This window comes from Corythoichthys intestinalis, chromosome 19, assembly GCF_030265065.1.
Source record: "Corythoichthys intestinalis isolate RoL2023-P3 chromosome 19, ASM3026506v1, whole genome shotgun sequence".
NCBI classification, from domain to species: domain Eukaryota; kingdom Metazoa; phylum Chordata; class Actinopteri; order Syngnathiformes; family Syngnathidae; genus Corythoichthys; species Corythoichthys intestinalis.
The window spans coordinates 43896837-43917148 of record NC_080413.1 but is presented as its reverse complement, the minus strand read 5'-3'; positions in this window follow the sequence as shown (position 1 = coordinate 43917148).

Here is a 20312-nt window from a genome sequence, read left to right as displayed (position 1 = left end):
CAAACCGCTGCGCAGAAGTAAACCAAACTTCACCCATTAGTGTATTGTATCACAATCTAGTAGTTACATGTGGAAATTTGGTTCTAGGACATTTGATTTGAGCGCAATCCTCAAACTTAGGTCAAAAAAGCCATTTAAGCCTTTTCAAAGTGAGATCTATGCGATATGGCCGAGAAATGTAATTTTGATGTTAACTCCCAAACCGCTGCGCAGAAGTCAACCAAACTTCACCCAATAGTGTATTGTATCACATTCTAGTAGTTACATTTGAAAATTTCGTTCTAGGACATTTGGTTTGAGCGCAATTATTAAACTTAGGTCAAAAAAGCCATTTAAGCCTTTTCACAGTGAGATCTATGCGATATGGCCGAGAAATGTAATTTTGATGTTAACTCCCAAACCGCTGCGCAGAAGTAAACCAAACTTCACCCATTAGTGTATTGTATCACAATCTAGTAGTTACATGTGGAAATTTGGTTCTAGGACATTTGATTTTAGCGCAATCCTCAAACTTAGGTCAAAAAAGCCATTTAAGCCTTTTCACAGTGAGATCTATGCGATATGGCCGAGAAATGTAATTTTGATGTTAACTCCCAAACCGCTGCGCAGAAGTCAACCAAACTTCACCCAATAGTGTATTGTATCACAATCTAGTAGTTACATTTGAAAATTTTGTTCTAGGAAATTTTGTTTGAGCGCAATCATCAAACTTAATTAAAAAAGTCATTTAAGCCTTTTCACAGTGAGATCTATGCGATATGGCCGAGAAATGTAATTTTGATGTTAACTCCCAAACCGCTGCGCAAAAGTCAACCAAACTTCACCCATTAGTGTATTGTATCACAATCTAGTAGTTACATGTGGAAATTTGGTTCTAGGACATTTGATTTGAGCGCAATCCTCAAACTTAGGTCAAAAAAGCCATTTAAGCCTTTTCACAGTGAGATCTATGCGATATGGCCGAGAAATGTAATTTTGATGTTAACTCCCAAACCGCTGCGCAGAAGTCAACCAAACTTCACCCAATAGTGTATTGTATCACATTCTAGTAGTTACATTTTAAAATTTCGTTCTAGGACATTTGGTTTGAGCGCAATTATTAAACTTAGGTCAAAAAAGCCATTTAAGCCTTTTCACAGTGAGATCTATGCGATATGGCCGAGAAATGTAATTTTGATGTTAACTCCCAAACCGCTGCGCAGAAGTCAACCAAACTTCACCCAATAGTGTATTGTATCACAATCTAGTAGTTACATTTGAAAATTTTGTTCTAGGACATTTTGTTTGAATGCAATCATCAAACTTAATTAAAAAAGTCATTTAAGCCTTTTCACAGTGAGATCTATGCGATATGGCCGAGAAATGTAATTTTGATGTTAACTCCCAAACCGCTGCGCAGAAGTCAACCAAACTTCACCCAATAGTGTATTGTATCACATTCTAGTAGTTACATTTTAAAATTTCGTTCAAGGACATTTGGTTTGAGCGCAATTATTAAACTTAGGTCAAAAAAGCCATTTAAGCCTTTTCACAGTGAGATCTATGCGATATGGCCGAGAAATGTAATTTTGATGTTAACTCCCAAACCGCTGCGCAGAAGTAAACCAAACTTCACCCATTAGTGTATTGTATCACAATCTAGTAGTTACATGTGGAAATTTGGTTCTAGGACATTTGATTTGAGCGCAATCCTCAAACTTAGGTCAAAAAAGCCATTTAAGCCTTTTCACAGTGAGATCTATGCGATATGGCCGAGAAATGTAATTTTGATGTTAACTCCCAAACCGCTGCGCAGAAGTCAACCAAATTTCACCCAATAGTGTATTGTATCACATTCTAGTAGTTACATTTGAAAATTTCGTTCTAGGACATTTGGTTTGAGCGCAATTATTAAACTTAGGTCAAAAAAGCCATTTAAGCCTTTTCACAGTGAGATCTATGCGATATGGCCGAGAAATGTAATTTTGATGTTAACTCCCAAACCGCTGCGCAGAAGTCAACCAAACTTCACCCATTAGTGTATTGTATCACAATCTAGTAGTTACATGTGGAAATTTGGTTATAGGACATTTGATTTGAGCGCAATCCTCAAACTTAGGTCAAAAAAGCCATTTAAGCCTTTTCACAGTGAGATCTATGCGATATGGCCGAGAAATGTAATTTTGATGTTAACTCCCAAACCGCTGCGCAGAAGTAAACCAAACTTCACCCAATAGTGTATTGTATCACAATCTAGTAGTTACATTTGAAAATTTTGTTCTAGGAAATTTTGTTTGAGCGCAATCATCAAACTTAATTAAAAAAGTCATTTAAGCCTTTTCACAGTGAGATCTATGCGATATGGCCGAGAAATGTAATTTTGATGTTAACTCCCAAACCGCTGCGCAGAAGTCAACCAAACTTCACCCATTAGTGTATTTTATCACAATCTAGTAGTTACATGTGGAAATTTGGTTCTAGGACATTTGATTTGAGCGCAATCCTCAAACTTAGGTCAAAAAAGCCATTTAAGCCTTTTCACAGTGAGATCTATGCGATATGGCCGAGAAATGTAATTTTGATGTTCACTCCCAAACCGCTGCGCAGAAGTCAACCAAACTTCACCCAATAGTGTATTGTATCACAATCTAGTAGTTACATTTGAAAATTTTGTTCTAGGAAATTTTGTTTGAGCGCAATCATCAAACTTAATTAAAAAAGTCATTTAAGCCTTTTCACAGTGAGATCTATGCGATATGGCCGAGAAATGTAATTTTGATGTTAACTCCCAAACCGCTGCGCAGAAGTCAACCAAACTTCACCCATTAGTGTATTTTATCACAATCTAGTAGTTACAAATGGAAATTTGGTTCTAGGACATTTGATTTGAGCGCAATCCTCAAACTTAGGTCAAAAAAGCCATTTAAGCCTTTTCACAGTGAGATCTATGCGATATGGCCGAGAAATGTAATTTTGATGTTAACTCCCAAACCGCTGCGCAGAAGTCAACCAAACTTCACCCAATAGTGTATTGTATCACATTCTAGTAGTTACATTTGAAAATTTCGTTCTAGGACATTTGGTTTGAGCGCAATCCTCAAACTTAGGTCAAAAAAGCCATTTAAGCCTTTTCACAGTGAGATCTATGCGATATGGCCGAGAAATGTAATTTTGATGTTAACTCCCAAACCGCTGCGCAGAAGTCAACCAAACTTCACCCAATAGTGTATTGTATCACAATCTAGTAGTTACATTTGAAAATTTTGTTCTAGGAAATTTTGTTTGAGCGCAATCATCAAACTTAATTAAAAAAGTCATTTAAGCCTTTTCACAGTGAGATCTATGCGATATGGCCGAGAAATGTAATTTTGATGTTAACTCCCAAACCGCTGCGCAGAAGTTAACCAAACTTCACCCATTAGTGTATTTTATCACAATCTAGTAGTTACATGTGGAAATTTGGTTCTAGGACATTTGATTTGAGCGCAATCCTCAAACTTAGGTCAAAAAAGCCATTTAAGCCTTTTCACAGTGAGATCTATGCGATATGGCCGAGAAATGTAATTTTGATGTTAACTCCCAAACCGCTGCGCAGAAGTCAACCAAACTTCACCCAATAGTGTATTGTATCACATTCTAGTAGTTACATTTGAAAATTTCGTTCTAGGACATTTGGTTTGAGCGCAATCCTCAAACTTAGGTCAAAAAAGCCATTTAAGCCTTTTCACAGTGAGATCTATGCGATATGGCCGAGAAATGTAATTTTGATGTTAACTCCCAAACCGCTGCGCAGAAGTCAACCAAACTTCACCCAATAGTGTATTGTATCACAATCTAGTAGTTACATTTGAAAATTTTGTTCTAGGAAATTTTGTTTGAGCGCAATCATCAAACTTAATTAAAAAAGTCATTTAAGCCTTTTCACAGTGAGATCTATGCGATATGGCCGAGAAATGTAATTTTGATGTTAACTCCCAAACCGCTGCGCAGAAGTCAACCAAACTTCACCCAATAGTGTATTGTATCACAATCTAGTAGTTACATTTGAAAATTTTGTTCTAGGACATTTTGTTTGAGCGCAATCCTCAAACTTAATTAAAAAAGTCATTTAAGCCTTTTCACAGTGAGATCTATGCGATATGGCCGAGAAATGTAATTTTGATGTTAACTCCCAAACCGCTGCGCAGAAGTCAACCAAACTTCACCCATTAGTGTATTGTATCACAATCTAGTAGTTACATGTGGAAATTTGGTTATAGGACATTTGATTTGAGCGCAATCCTCAAACTTAGGTCAAAAAAGCCATTTAAGCCTTTTCACAGTGAGATCTATGCGATATGGCCGAGAAATGTAATTTTGATGTTAACTCCCAAACCGCTGCGCAGAAGTCAACCAAACTTCACCCAATAGTGTATTGTATCACAATCTAGTAGTTACATTTGAAAATTTTGTTCTAGGAAATTTTGTTTGAGCGCAATCATCAAACTTAATTAAAAAAGTCATTTAAGCCTTTTCACAGTGAGATCTATGCGATATGGCCGAGAAATGTAATTTTGATGTTAACTCCCAAACCGCTGCGCAGAAGTCAACCAAACTTCACCCAATAGTGTATTGTATCACAATCTAGTAGTTACATTTGAAAATTTTGTTCTAGGACATTTTGTTTGAGCGCAATCCTCAAACTTAGGTCAAAAAAGCCATTTAAGCCTTTTCACAGTGAGATCTATGCGATATGGCCGAGAAATGTAATTTTGATGTTAACTCCCAAACCGCTGCGCAGAAGTCAACCAAACTTCACCCAATAGTGTATTGTATCACAATCTAGTAGTTACATTTGAAAATTTTGTTCTAGGACATTTTGTTTGAACGCAATCATCAAACTTAATTAAAAAAGTCATTTAAGCCTTTTCACAGTGAGATCTATGCGATATGGCCGAGAAATGTAATTTTGATGTTAACTCCCAAACCGCTGCGCAGAAGTCAACCAAACTTCACCCAATAGTGTATTGTATCACAATCTAGTAGTTACATTTGAAAATTTTGTTCTAGGACATTTTGTTTGAAAGCAATCATCAAACTTAATTAAAAAAGTCATTTAAGCCTTTTCACAGTGAGATCTATGCGATATGGCCGAGAAATGTAATTTTGATGTTAACTCCCAAACCGCTGCGCAGAAGTCAACCAAACTTCACCCAATAGTGTATTGTATCACAATCTAGTAGTTACATTTGAAAATTTTGTTCTAGGACATTTTGTTTGAGCGCAATCCTCAAACTTAGGTCAAAAAAGCCATTTAAGCCTTTTCACAGTGAGATCTATGCGATATGGCCGAGAAATGTAATTTTGATGTTAACTCCCAAACCGCTGCGCAGAAGTCAACCAAACTTCACCCATTAGTGTATTTTATCACAATCTAGTAGTTACATGTGGAAATTTGGTTCTAGGACATTTGATTTGAGCGCAATCCTCAAACTTAGGTCAAAAAAGCCATTTAAGCCTTTTCACAGTGAGATCTATGCGATATGGCCGAGAAATGTAATTTTGATGTTCACTCCCAAACCGCTGCGCAGAAGTCAACCAAACTTCACCCAATAGTGTATTGTATCACAATCTAGTAGTTACATTTGAAAATTTTGTTCTAGGAAATTTTGTTTGAGCGCAATCATCAAACTTAATTAAAAAAGTCATTTAAGCCTTTTCACAGTGAGATCTATGCGATATGGCCGAGAAATGTAATTTTGATGTTAACTCCCAAACCGCTGCGCAGAAGTCAACCAAACTTCACCCATTAGTGTATTTTATCACAATCTAGTAGTTACATGTGGAAATTTGGTTCTAGGACATTTGATTTGAGCGCAATCCTCAAACTTAGGTCAAAAAAGCCATTTAAGCCTTTTCACAGTGAGATCTATGCGATATGGCCGAGAAATGTAATTTTGATGTTAACTCCCAAACCGCTGCGCAGAAGTCAACCAAACTTCACCCAATAGTGTATTGTATCACATTCTAGTAGTTACATTTGAAAATTTCGTTCTAGGACATTTGGTTTGAGCGCAATCCTCAAACTTAGGTCAAAAAAGCCATTTAAGCCTTTTCACAGTGAGATCTATGCGATATGGCCGAGAAATGTAATTTTGATGATAACTCCCAAACCGCTGCGCAGAAGTCAACCAAACTTCACCCAATAGTGTATTGTATCACAATCTAGTAGTTACATTTGAAAATTTTGTTCTAGGACATTTTGTTTGAACGCAATCATCAAACTTAATTAAAAAAGTCATTTAAGCCTTTTCACAGTGAGATCTATGCGATATGGCCGAGAAATGTAATTTTGATGTTAACTCCCAAACCGCTGCGCAGAAGTCAACCAAACTTCACCCAATAGTGTATTGTATCACAATCTAGTAGTTACATTTGAAAATTTTGTTCTAGGACATTTTGTTTGAGCGCAATCCTCAAACTTAGGTCAAAAAAGCCATTAAAGCCTTTTCACAGTGAGATCTATGCGATATGGCCGAGAAATGTAATTTTGATGTTAACTCCCAAACCGCTGCGCAGAAGTCAACCAAACTTCACCCAATAGTTTATTCTATCACAATCTAGTAGTTACATTTGAAAATTTTGTTCTAGGACATTTTGTTTGAACGCAATCATCAAACTTAATTAAAAAAGTCATTTAAGCCTTTTCACAGTGAGATCTATGCGATATGGCCGAGAAATGTAATTTTGATGTTAACTCCCGAACCGCTGCGCAGAAGTCAACCAAACTTCACCCAATAGTGTATTGTATCACAATCTAGTAGTTACATTTGAAAATTTTGTTCTAGGAAATTTTGTTTGAGCGCAATCATCAAACTTAATTAAAAAAGTCATTTAAGCCTTTTCACAGTGAGATCTATGCGATATGGCCGAGAAATGTAATTTTGATGTTAACTCCCAAACCGCTGCGCAGAAGTAAACCAAACTTCACCCATTAGTGTATTGTATCACAATCTAGTAGTTACATGTGGAAATTTGGTTCTAGGACATTTGATTTGAGCGCAATCCTCAAACTTAGGTCAAAAAAGCCATTTAAGCCTTTTCAAAGTGAGATCTATGCGATATGGCCGAGAAATGTAATTTTGATGTTAACTCCCAAACCGCTGCGCAGAAGTCAACCAAACTTCACCCAATAGTGTATTGTATCACATTCTAGTAGTTACATTTGAAAATTTCGTTCTAGGACATTTGGTTTGAGCGCAATTATTAAACTTAGGTCAAAAAAGCCATTTAAGCCTTTTCACAGTGAGATCTATGCGATATGGCCGAGAAATGTAATTTTGATGTTAACTCCCAAACCGCTGCGCAGAAGTAAACCAAACTTCACCCATTAGTGTATTGTATCACAATCTAGTAGTTACATGTGGAAATTTGGTTCTAGGACATTTGATTTTAGCGCAATCCTCAAACTTAGGTCAAAAAAGCCATTTAAGCCTTTTCACAGTGAGATCTATGCGATATGGCCGAGAAATGTAATTTTGATGTTAACTCCCAAACCGCTGCGCAGAAGTCAACCAAACTTCACCCAATAGTGTATTGTATCACAATCTAGTAGTTACATTTGAAAATTTTGTTCTAGGACATTTTGTTTGAATGCAATCATCAAACTTAATTAAAAAAGTCATTTAAGCCTTTTCACAGTGAGATCTATGCGATATGGCCGAGAAATGTAATTTTGATGTTAACTCCCAAACCGCTGCGCAGAAGTCAACCAAACTTCACCCAATAGTGTATTGTATCACATTCTAGTAGTTACATTTTAAAATTTCGTTCAAGGACATTTGGTTTGAGCGCAATTATTAAACTTAGGTCAAAAAAGCCATTTAAGCCTTTTCACAGTGAGATCTATGCGATATGGCCGAGAAATGTAATTTTGATGTTAACTCCCAAACCGCTGCGCAGAAGTAAACCAAACTTCACCCATTAGTGTATTGTATCACAATCTAGTAGTTACATGTGGAAATTTGGTTCTAGGACATTTGATTTGAGCGCAATCCTCAAACTTAGGTCAAAAAAGCCATTTAAGCCTTTTCACAGTGAGATCTATGCGATATGGCCGAGAAATGTAATTTTGATGTTAACTCCCAAACCGCTGCGCAGAAGTCAACCAAATTTCACCCAATAGTGTATTGTATCACATTCTAGTAGTTACATTTGAAAATTTCGTTCTAGGACATTTGGTTTGAGCGCAATTATTAAACTTAGGTCAAAAAAGCCATTTAAGCCTTTTCACAGTGAGATCTATGCGATATGGCCGAGAAATGTAATTTTGATGTTAACTCCCAAACCGCTGCGCAGAAGTAAACCAAACTTCACCCATTAGTGTATTGTATCACAATCTAGTAGTTACATGTGGAAATTTGGTTCTAGGACATTTGATTTTAGCGCAATCCTCAAACTTAGGTCAAAAAAGCCATTTAAGCCTTTTCACAGTGAGATCTATGCGATATGGCCGAGAAATGTAATTTTGATGTTAACTCCCAAACCGCTGCGCAGAAGTCAACCAAACTTCACCCAATAGTGTATTGTATCACAATCTAGTAGTTACATTTGAAAATTTTGTTCGACATTTTGTTTGAGCGCAATCATCAAACTTAATTAAAAAAGTCATTTAAGCCTTTTCACAGTGAGATCTATGCGATATGGCCGAGAAATGTAATTTTGATGTTAACTCCCAAACCGCTGCGCAGAAGTCAACCAAACTTCACCCATTAGTGTATTGTATCACAATCTAGTAGTTACATGTGGAAATTTGGTTATAGGACATTTGATTTGAGCGCAATCCTCAAACTTAGGTCAAAAAAGCCATTTAAGCCTTTTCACAGTGAGATCTATGCGATATGGCCGAGAAATGTAATTTTGATGTTAACTCCCAAACCGCTGCGCAGAAGTAAACCAAACTTCACCCAATAGTGTATTGTATCACAATCTAGTAGTTACATTTGAAAATTTTGTTCTAGGAAATTTTGTTTGAGCGCAATCATCAAACTTAATTAAAAAAGTCATTTAAGCCTTTTCACAGTGAGATCTATGCGATATGGCCGAGAAATGTAATTTTGATGTTAACTCCCAAACCGCTGCGCAGAAGTCAACCAAACTTCACCCATTAGTGTATTTTATCACAATCTAGTAGTTACATGTGGAAATTTGGTTCTAGGACATTTGATTTGAGCGCAATCCTCAAACTTAGGTCAAAAAAGCCATTTAAGCCTTTTCACAGTGAGATCTATGCGATATGGCCGAGAAATGTAATTTTGATGTTCACTCCCAAACCGCTGCGCAGAAGTCAACCAAACTTCACCCAATAGTGTATTGTATCACAATCTAGTAGTTACATTTGAAAATTTTGTTCTAGGAAATTTTGTTTGAGCGCAATCATCAAACTTAATTAAAAAAGTCATTTAAGCCTTTTCACAGTGAGATCTATGCGATATGGCCGAGAAATGTAATTTTGATGTTAACTCCCAAACCGCTGCGCAGAAGTAAACCAAACTTCACCCATTAGTGTATTGTATCACAATCTAGTAGTTACATGTGGAAATTTGGTTCTAGGACATTTGATTTGAGCGCAATCCTCAAACTTAGGTCAAAAAAGCCATTTAAGCCTTTTCAAAGTGAGATCTATGCGATATGGCCGAGAAATGTAATTTTGATGTTAACTCCCAAACCGCTGCGCAGAAGTCAACCAAACTTCACCCAATAGTGTATTGTATCACATTCTAGTAGTTACATTTGAAAATTTCGTTCTAGGACATTTGGTTTGAGCGCAATTATTAAACTTAGGTCAAAAAAGCCATTTAAGCCTTTTCACAGTGAGATCTATGCGATATGGCCGAGAAATGTAATTTTGATGTTAACTCCCAAACCGCTGCGCAGAAGTCAACCAAACTTCACCCATTAGTGTATTGTATCACAATCTAGTAGTTGCATGTGGAAATTTGGTTCTAGGACATTTGATTTGAGCGCAATCCTCAAACTTAGGTCAAAAAAGCCATTTAAGCCTTTTCACAGTGAGATCTATGCGATATGGCCGAGAAATGTAATTTTGATGTTAACTCCCAAACCGCTGCGCAGAAGTCAACCAAACTTCACCCAATAGTGTATTGTATCACAATCTAGTAGTTACATTTGAAAATTTTGTTCTAGGAAATTTTGTTTGAGCGCAATCATCAAACTTAATTAAAAAAGTCATTTAAGCCTTTTCACAGTGAGATCTATGCGATATGGCCGAGAAATGTAATTTTGATGTTAACTCCCAAACCGCTGCGCAAAAGTCAACCAAACTTCACCCATTAGTGTATTGTATCACAATCTAGTAGTTACATGTGGAAATTTGGTTCTAGGACATTTGATTTGAGCGCAATCCTCAAACTTAGGTCAAAAAAGCCATTTAAGCCTTTTCACAGTGAGATCTATGCGATATGGCCGAGAAATGTAATTTTGATGTTAACTCCCAAACCGCTGCGCAGAAGTCAACCAAACTTCACCCAATAGTGTATTGTATCACATTCTAGTAGTTACATTTTAAAATTTCGTTCTAGGACATTTGGTTTGAGCGCAATTATTAAACTTAGGTCAAAAAAGCCATTTAAGCCTTTTCACAGTGAGATCTATGCGATATGGCCGAGAAATGTAATTTTGATGTTAACTCCCAAACCGCTGCGCAGAAGTCAACCAAACTTCACCCAATAGTGTATTGTATCACAATCTAGTAGTTACATTTGAAAATTTTGTTCTAGGACATTTTGTTTGAATGCAATCATCAAACTTAATTAAAAAAGTCATTTAAGCCTTTTCACAGTGAGATCTATGCGATATGGCCGAGAAATGTAATTTTGATGTTAACTCCCAAACCGCTGCGCAGAAGTCAACCAAACTTCACCCAATAGTGTATTGTATCACATTCTAGTAGTTACATTTTAAAATTTCGTTCAAGGACATTTGGTTTGAGCGCAATTATTAAACTTAGGTCAAAAAAGCCATTTAAGCCTTTTCACAGTGAGATCTATGCGATATGGCCGAGAAATGTAATTTTGATGTTAACTCCCAAACCGCTGCGCAGAAGTAAACCAAACTTCACCCATTAGTGTATTGTATCACAATCTAGTAGTTACATGTGGAAATTTGGTTCTAGGACATTTGATTTGAGCGCAATCCTCAAACTTAGGTCAAAAAAGCCATTTAAGCCTTTTCACAGTGAGATCTATGCGATATGGCCGAGAAATGTAATTTTGATGTTAACTCCCAAACCGCTGCGCAGAAGTCAACCAAATTTCACCCAATAGTGTATTGTATCACATTCTAGTAGTTACATTTGAAAATTTCGTTCTAGGACATTTGGTTTGAGCGCAATTATTAAACTTAGGTCAAAAAAGCCATTTAAGCCTTTTCACAGTGAGATCTATGCGATATGGCCGAGAAATGTAATTTTGATGTTAACTCCCAAACCGCTGCGCAGAAGTAAACCAAACTTCACCCATTAGTGTATTGTATCACAATCTAGTAGTTACATGTGGAAATTTGGTTCTAGGACATTTGATTTTAGCGCAATCCTCAAACTTAGGTCAAAAAAGCCATTTAAGCCTTTTCACAGTGAGATCTATGCGATATGGCCGAGAAATGTAATTTTGATGTTAACTCCCAAACCGCTGCGCAGAAGTCAACCAAACTTCACCCAATAGTGTATTGTATCACAATCTAGTAGTTACATTTGAAAATTTTGTTCGACATTTTGTTTGAGCGCAATCATCAAACTTAATTAAAAAAGTCATTTAAGCCTTTTCACAGTGAGATCTATGCGATATGGCCGAGAAATGTAATTTTGATGTTAACTCCCAAACCGCTGCGCAGAAGTCAACCAAACTTCACCCATTAGTGTATTGTATCACAATCTAGTAGTTACATGTGGAAATTTGGTTATAGGACATTTGATTTGAGCGCAATCCTCAAACTTAGGTCAAAAAAGCCATTTAAGCCTTTTCACAGTGAGATCTATGCGATATGGCCGAGAAATGTAATTTTGATGTTAACTCCCAAACCGCTGCGCAGAAGTAAACCAAACTTCACCCAATAGTGTATTGTATCACAATCTAGTAGTTACATTTGAAAATTTTGTTCTAGGAAATTTTGTTTGAGCGCAATCATCAAACTTAATTAAAAAAGTCATTTAAGCCTTTTCACAGTGAGATCTATGCGATATGGCCGAGAAATGTAATTTTGATGTTAACTCCCAAACCGCTGCGCAGAAGTCAACCAAACTTCACCCATTAGTGTATTTTATCACAATCTAGTAGTTACATGTGGAAATTTGGTTCTAGGACATTTGATTTGAGCGCAATCCTCAAACTTAGGTCAAAAAAGCCATTTAAGCCTTTTCACAGTGAGATCTATGCGATATGGCCGAGAAATGTAATTTTGATGTTCACTCCCAAACCGCTGCGCAGAAGTCAACCAAACTTCACCCAATAGTGTATTGTATCACAATCTAGTAGTTACATTTGAAAATTTTGTTCTAGGAAATTTTGTTTGAGCGCAATCATCAAACTTAATTAAAAAAGTCATTTAAGCCTTTTCACAGTGAGATCTATGCGATATGGCCGAGAAATGTAATTTTGATGTTAACTCCCAAACCGCTGCGCAGAAGTCAACCAAACTTCACCCATTAGTGTATTTTATCACAATCTAGTAGTTACAAATGGAAATTTGGTTCTAGGACATTTGATTTGAGCGCAATCCTCAAACTTAGGTCAAAAAAGCCATTTAAGCCTTTTCACAGTGAGATCTATGCGATATGGCCGAGAAATGTAATTTTGATGTTAACTCCCAAACCGCTGCGCAGAAGTCAACCAAACTTCACCCAATAGTGTATTGTATCACATTCTAGTAGTTACATTTGAAAATTTCGTTCTAGGACATTTGGTTTGAGCGCAATCCTCAAACTTAGGTCAAAAAAGCCATTTAAGCCTTTTCACAGTGAGATCTATGCGATATGGCCGAGAAATGTAATTTTGATGTTAACTCCCAAACCGCTGCGCAGAAGTCAACCAAACTTCACCCAATAGTGTATTGTATCACAATCTAGTAGTTACATTTGAAAATTTTGTTCTAGGAAATTTTGTTTGAGCGCAATCATCAAACTTAATTAAAAAAGTCATTTAAGCCTTTTCACAGTGAGATCTATGCGATATGGCCGAGAAATGTAATTTTGATGTTAACTCCCAAACCGCTGCGCAGAAGTTAACCAAACTTCACCCATTAGTGTATTTTATCACAATCTAGTAGTTACATGTAGAAATTTGGTTCTAGGACATTTGATTTGAGCGCAATCCTCAAACTTAGGTCAAAAAAGCCATTTAAGCCTTTTCACAGTGAGATCTATGCGATATGGCCGAGAAATGTAATTTTGATGTTAACTCCCAAACCGCTGCGCAGAAGTCAACCAAACTTCACCCAATAGTGTATTGTATCACATTCTAGTAGTTACATTTGAAAATTTCGTTCTAGGACATTTGGTTTGAGCGCAATCCTCAAACTTAGGTCAAAAAAGCCATTTAAGCCTTTTCATAGTGAGATCTATGCGATATGGCCGAGAAATGTAATTTTGATGTTAACTCCCAAACCGCTGCGCAGAAGTCAACCAAACTTCACCCAATAGTGTATTGTATCACAATCTAGTAGTTACATTTGAAAATTTTGTTCTAGGAAATTTTGTTTGAGCGCAATCATCAAACTTAGGTCAAAAAAGCCATTTAAGCCTTTTCACAGTGACATCTATGCGATATGGCCGAGAAATGTAATTTTGATGTTAACTCCCAAACCGCTGCGCAGAAGTCAACCAAACTTCACCCAATAGTGTATTGTATCACAATCTAGTAGTTACATTTAAAAATTTTGTTCTAGGACATTTTGTTTGAACGCAATCATCAAACTTAATTAAAAAAGTCATTTAAGCCTTTTCACAGTGAGATCTATGCGATATGGCCGAGAAATGTAATTTTGATGTTAACTCCCAAACCGCTGCGCAGAAGTCAACCAAACTTCACCCATTAGTGTATTGTATCACAATCTAGTAGTTACATGTGGAAATTTGGTTATAGGACATTTGATTTGAGCGCAATCCTCAAACTTAGGTCAAAAAAGCCATTTAAGCCTTTTCACAGTGAGATCTATGCGATATGGCCGAGAAATGTAATTTTGATGTTAACTCCCAAACCGCTGCGCAGAAGTCAACCAAACTTCACCCAATAGTGTATTGTATCACAATCTAGTAGTTACATTTGAAAATTTTGTTCTAGGAAATTTTGTTTGAGCGCAATCATCAAACTTAATTAAAAAAGTCATTTAAGCCTTTTCACAGTGAGATCTATGCGATATGGCCGAGAAATGTAATTTTGATTTTAACTCCCAAACCGCTGCGCAGAAGTCAACCAAACTTCACCCATTAGTGTATTTTATCACAATCTAGTAGTTACATGTGGAAATTTGGTTCTAGGACATTTGATTTGAGCGCAATCCTCAAACTTAGGTCAAAAAAGCCATTTAAGCCTTTTCACAGTGAGATCTATGCGATATGGCCGAGAAATGTAATTTTGATGTTAACTCCCAAACCGCTGCGCAGAAGTCAACCAAACTTCACCCAATAGTGTATTGTATCACATTCTAGTAGTTACATTTGAAAATTTCGTTCTAGGACATTTGGTTTGAGCGCAATCCTCAAACTTAGGTCAAAAAAGCCATTTAAGCCTTTTCACAGTGAGATCTATGCGATATGGCCGAGAAATGTAATTTTGATGTTAACTCCCAAACCGCTGCGCAGAAGTCAACCAAACTTCACCCAATAGTGTATTGTATCACAATCTAGTAGTTACATTTGAAAATTTTGTTCTAGGACATTTTGTTTGAACGCAATCATCAAACTTAATTAAAAAAGTCATTTAAGCCTTTTCACAGTGAGATCTATGCGATATGGCCGAGAAATGTAATTTTGATGTTAACTCCCAAACCGCTGCGCAGAAGTCAACCAAACTTCACCCAATAGTGTATTGTATCACAATCTAGTAGTTACATTTGAAAATTTTGTTCTAGGACATTTTGTTTGAGCGCAATCCTCAAACTTAGGTCAAAAAAGCCATTTAAGCCTTTTCACAGTGAGATCTATGCGATATGGCCGAGAAATGTAATTTTGATGTTAACTCCCAAACCGCTGCGCAGAAGTCAACCAAACTTCACCCAATAGTGTATTGTATCACAATCTAGTAGTTACATTTGAAAATTTTGTTCTAGGACATTTTGTTTGAACGCAATCATCAAACTTAATTAAAAAAGTCATTTAAGCCTTTTAACAGTGAGATCTATGCGATATGGCCGAGAAATGTAATTTTGATGTTAACTCCCAAACCGCTGCGCAGAAGTCAACCAAACTTCACCCAATAGTGTATTGTATCACAATCTAGTAGTTACATTTGAAAATTTTGTTCTAGGACATTTTGTTTGAACGCAATCATCAAACTTAATTAAAAAAGTCATTTAAGCCTTTTCACAGTGAGATCTATGCGATATGGCCGAGAAATGTAATTTTGATGTTAACTCCCAAACCGCTGCGCAGAAGTCAACCAAACTTCACCCAATAGTGTATTGTATCACAATCTAGTAGTTACATTTGAAAATTTTGTTCTAGGACATTTTGTTTGAGCGCAATCCTCAAACTTAGGTCAAAAAAGCCATTTAAGCCTTTTCACAGTGAGATCTATGCGATATGGCCGAGAAATGTAATTTTGATGTTAACTCCCAAACCGCTGCGCAGAAGTCAACCAAACTTCACCCAATAGTGTATTGTATCACAATCTAGTAGTTACATTTGAAAATTTTGTTCTAGGACATTTTGTTTGAACGCAATCATCAAACTTAATTAAAAAAGTCATTTAAGCCTTTTCACAGTGAGATCTATGCGATATGGCCGAGAAATGTAATTTTGATGTTAACTCCCAAACCGCTGCGCAGAAGTCAACCAAACTTCACCCAATAGTGTATTGTATCACAATCTAGTAGTTACATTTGAAAATTTTGTTCTAGGAAATTTTGTTTGAGCGCAATCATCAAACTTAATTAAAAAAGTCATTTAAGCCTTTTCACAGTGAGATCTATGCGATATGGCCGAGAAATGTAATTTTGATGTTAACTCCCAAACCGCTGCGCAGAAGTCAACCAAACTTCACCCATTAGTGTATTTTATCACAATCTAGTAGTTACATGTGGAAATTTGGTTCTAGGACATTTGATTTGAGCGCAATCCTCAAACTTAGGTCAAAAAAGCCATTTAAGCCTTTTCACAGTGAGGTCTATGCGATATGGCCGAGAAATGTAATTTTGATGTTAACTCCCAAACCGCTGCGCAGAAGTCAACCAAACTTCACCCAATAGTGTATTGTATCACAATCTAGTAGTTACATTTAAAAATTTTGTTCTAGGACATTTTGTTTGAACGCAATCATCAAACTTAATTAAAAAAGTCATTTAAGCCTTTTCACAGTGAGATCTATGCGATATGGCCGAGAAATGTAATTTTGATGTTAACTCCCAAACCGCTGCGCAGAAGTCAACCAAACTTCACCCAATAGTGTATTGTATCACAATCTAGTAGTTACATTTGAAAATTTTGTTCTAGGAAATTTTGTTTGAGCGCAATCATCAAACTTAATTAAAAAAGTCATTTAAGCCTTTTCACAGTGAGATCTATGCGATATGGCCGAGAAATGTAATTTTGATGTTAACTCCCAAACCGCTGCGCAGAAGTTAACCAAACTTCACCCATTAGTGTATTTTATCACAATCTAGTAGTTACATGTAGAAATTTGGTTCTAGGACATTTGATTTGAGCGCAATCCTCAAACTTAGGTCAAAAAAGCCATTTAAGCCTTTTCACAGTGAGATCTATGCGATATGGCCGAGAAATGTAATTTTGATGTTAACTCCCAAACCGCTGCGCAGAAGTCAACCAAACTTCACCCAATAGTGTATTGTATCACATTCTAGTAGTTACATTTGAAAATTTCGTTCTAGGACATTTGGTTTGAGCGCAATCCTCAAACTTAGGTCAAAAAAGCCATTTAAGCCTTTTCATAGTGAGATCTATGCGATATGGCCGAGAAATGTAATTTTGATGTTAACTCCCAAACCGCTGCGCAGAAGTCAACCAAACTTCACCCAATAGTGTATTGTATCACAATCTAGTAGTTACATTTGAAAATTTTGTTCTAGGAAATTTTGTTTGAGCGCAATCATCAAACTTAGGTCAAAAAAGCCATTTAAGCCTTTTCACAGTGACATCTATGCGATATGGCCGAGAAATGTAATTTTGATGTTAACTCCCAAACCGCTGCGCAGAAGTCAACCAAACTTCACCCAATAGTGTATTGTATCACAATCTAGTAGTTACATTTAAAAATTTTGTTCTAGGACATTTTGTTTGAACGCAATCATCAAACTTAATTAAAAAAGTCATTTAAGCCTTTTCACAGTGAGATCTATGCGATATGGCCGAGAAATGTAATTTTGATGTTAACTCCCAAACCGCTGCGCAGAAGTCAACCAAACTTCACCCATTAGTGTATTTTATCACAATCTAGTAGTTACATGTGGAAATTTGGTTCTAGGACATTTGATTTGAGCGCAATCCTCAAACTTAGGTCAAAAAAGCCATTTAAGCCTTTTCACAGTGAGATCTATGCGATATGGCCGAGAAATGTAATTTTGATGTTAACTCCCAAACCGCTGCGCAGAAGTCAACCAAACTTCACCCAATAGTGTATTGTATCACATTCTAGTAGTTACATTTGAAAATTTCGTTCTAGGACATTTGGTTTGAGCGCAATCCTCAAACTTAGGTCAAAAAAGCCATTTAAGCCTTTTCACAGTGAGATCTATGCGATATGGCCGAGAAATGTAATTTTGATGTTAACTCCCAAACCGCTGCGCAGAAGTCAACCAAACTTCACCCAATAGTGTATTGTATCACAATCTAGTAGTTACATTTGAAAATTTTGTTCTAGGACATTTTGTTTGAACGCAATCATCAAACTTAATTAAAAAAGTCATTTAAGCCTTTTCACAGTGAGATCTATGCGATATGGCCGAGAAATGTAATTTTGATGTTAACTCCCAAACCGCTGCGCAGAAGTCAACCAAACTTCACCCAATAGTGTATTGTATCACAATCTAGTAGTTACATTTGAAAATTTTGTTCTAGGACATTTTGTTTGAGCGCAATCCTCAAACTTAGGTCAAAAAAGCCATTTAAGCCTTTTCACAGTGAGATCTATGCGATATGGCCGAGAAATGTAATTTTGATGTTAACTCCCAAACCGCTGCGCAGAAGTCAACCAAACTTCACCCAATAGTGTATTGTATCACAATCTAGTAGTTACATTTGAAAATTTTGTTCTAGGACATTTTGTTTGAACGCAATCATCAAACTTAATTAAAAAAGTCATTTAAGCCTTTTAACAGTGAGATCTATGCGATATGGCCGAGAAATGTAATTTTGATGTTAACTCCCAAACCGCTGCGCAGAAGTCAACCAAACTTCACCCAATAGTGTATTGTATCACAATCTAGTAGTTACATTTGAAAATTTTGTTCTAGGACATTTTGTTTGAACGCAATCATCAAACTTAATTAAAAAAGTCATTTAAGCCTTTTCACAGTGAGATCTATGCGATATGGCCGAGAAATGTAATTTTGATGTTAACTCCCAAACCGCTGCGCAGAAGTCAACCAAACTTCACCCAATAGTGTATTGTATCACAATCTAGTAGTTACATTTGAAAATTTTGTTCTAGGACATTTTGTTTGAGCGCAATCCTCAAACTTAGGTCAAAAAAGCCATTTAAGCCTTTTCACAGTGAGATCTATGCGATATGGCCGAGAAATGTAATTTTGATGTTAACTCCCAAACCGCTGCGCAGAAGTCAACCAAACTTCACCCAATAGTGTATTGTATCACAATCTAGTAGTTACATTTGAAAATTTTGTTCTAGGACATTTTGTTTGAACGCAATCATCAAACTTAATTAAAAAAGTCATTTAAGCCTTTTCACAGTGAGATCTATGCGATATGGCCGAGAAATGTAATTTTGATGTTAACTCCCAAACCGCTGCGCAGAAGTCAACCAAACTTCACCCAATAGTGTATTGTATCACAATCTAATAGTTACATTTGAAAATTTTGTTCTAGGAAATTTTGTTTGAGCGCAATCATCAAACTTAATTAAAAAAGTCATTTAAGCCTTTTCACAGTGAGATCTATGCGATATGGCCGAGAAATGTAATTTTGATGTTAACTCCCAAACCGCTGCGCAGAAGTCAACCAAACTTCACCCATTAGTGTATTTTATCACAATCTAGTAGTTACATGTGGAAATTTGGTTCTAGGACATTTGATTTGAGCGCAATCCTCAAACTTAGGTCAAAAAAGCCATTTAAGCCTTTTCACAGTGAGGTCTATGCGATATGGCCGAGAAATGTAATTTTGATGTTAACTCCCAAACCGCTGCGCAGAAGTCAACCAAACTTCACCCAATAGTGTATTGTATCACAATCTAGTAGTTACATTTAAAAATTTTGTTCTAGGACATTTTGTTTGAACGCAATCATCAAACTTAATTAAAAAAGTCATTTAAGCCTTTTCACAGTGAGATCTATGCGATATGGCCGAGAAATGTAATTTTGATGTTAACTCCCAAACCGCTGCGCAGAAGTCAACCAAACTTCACCCATTAGTGTATTGTATCACAATCTAGTAGTTACATGTGGAAATTTGGTTATAGGACATTTGATTTGAGCGCAATTCTCAAACTTAGGTCAAAAAAGCCATTTAAGCCTTTTCACAGTGAGATCTATGCGATATGGCCGAGAAATGTAATATTGATGTTAACTCCCAAACCGCTGCGCAGAAGTCAACCAAACTTCACCCAATAGTGTATTGTATCACAATCTAGTAGTTACATTTGAAAATTTTGTTCTAGGAAATTTTGTTTGAGCGCAATCATCAAACTTAATTAAAAAAGTCATTTAAGCCTTTTCACAGTGAGATCTATGCGATATGGCCGAGAAATGTAATTTTGATGTTAACTCCCAAACCGCTGCGCAGAAGTCAACCAAACTTCACCCATTAGTGTATTTTATCACAATCTAGTAGTTACATGTGGAAATTTGGTTCTAGGACATTTGATTTGAGCGCAATCCTCAAACTTAGGTCAAAAAAGCCATTTAAGCCTTTTCACAGTGAGATCTATGCG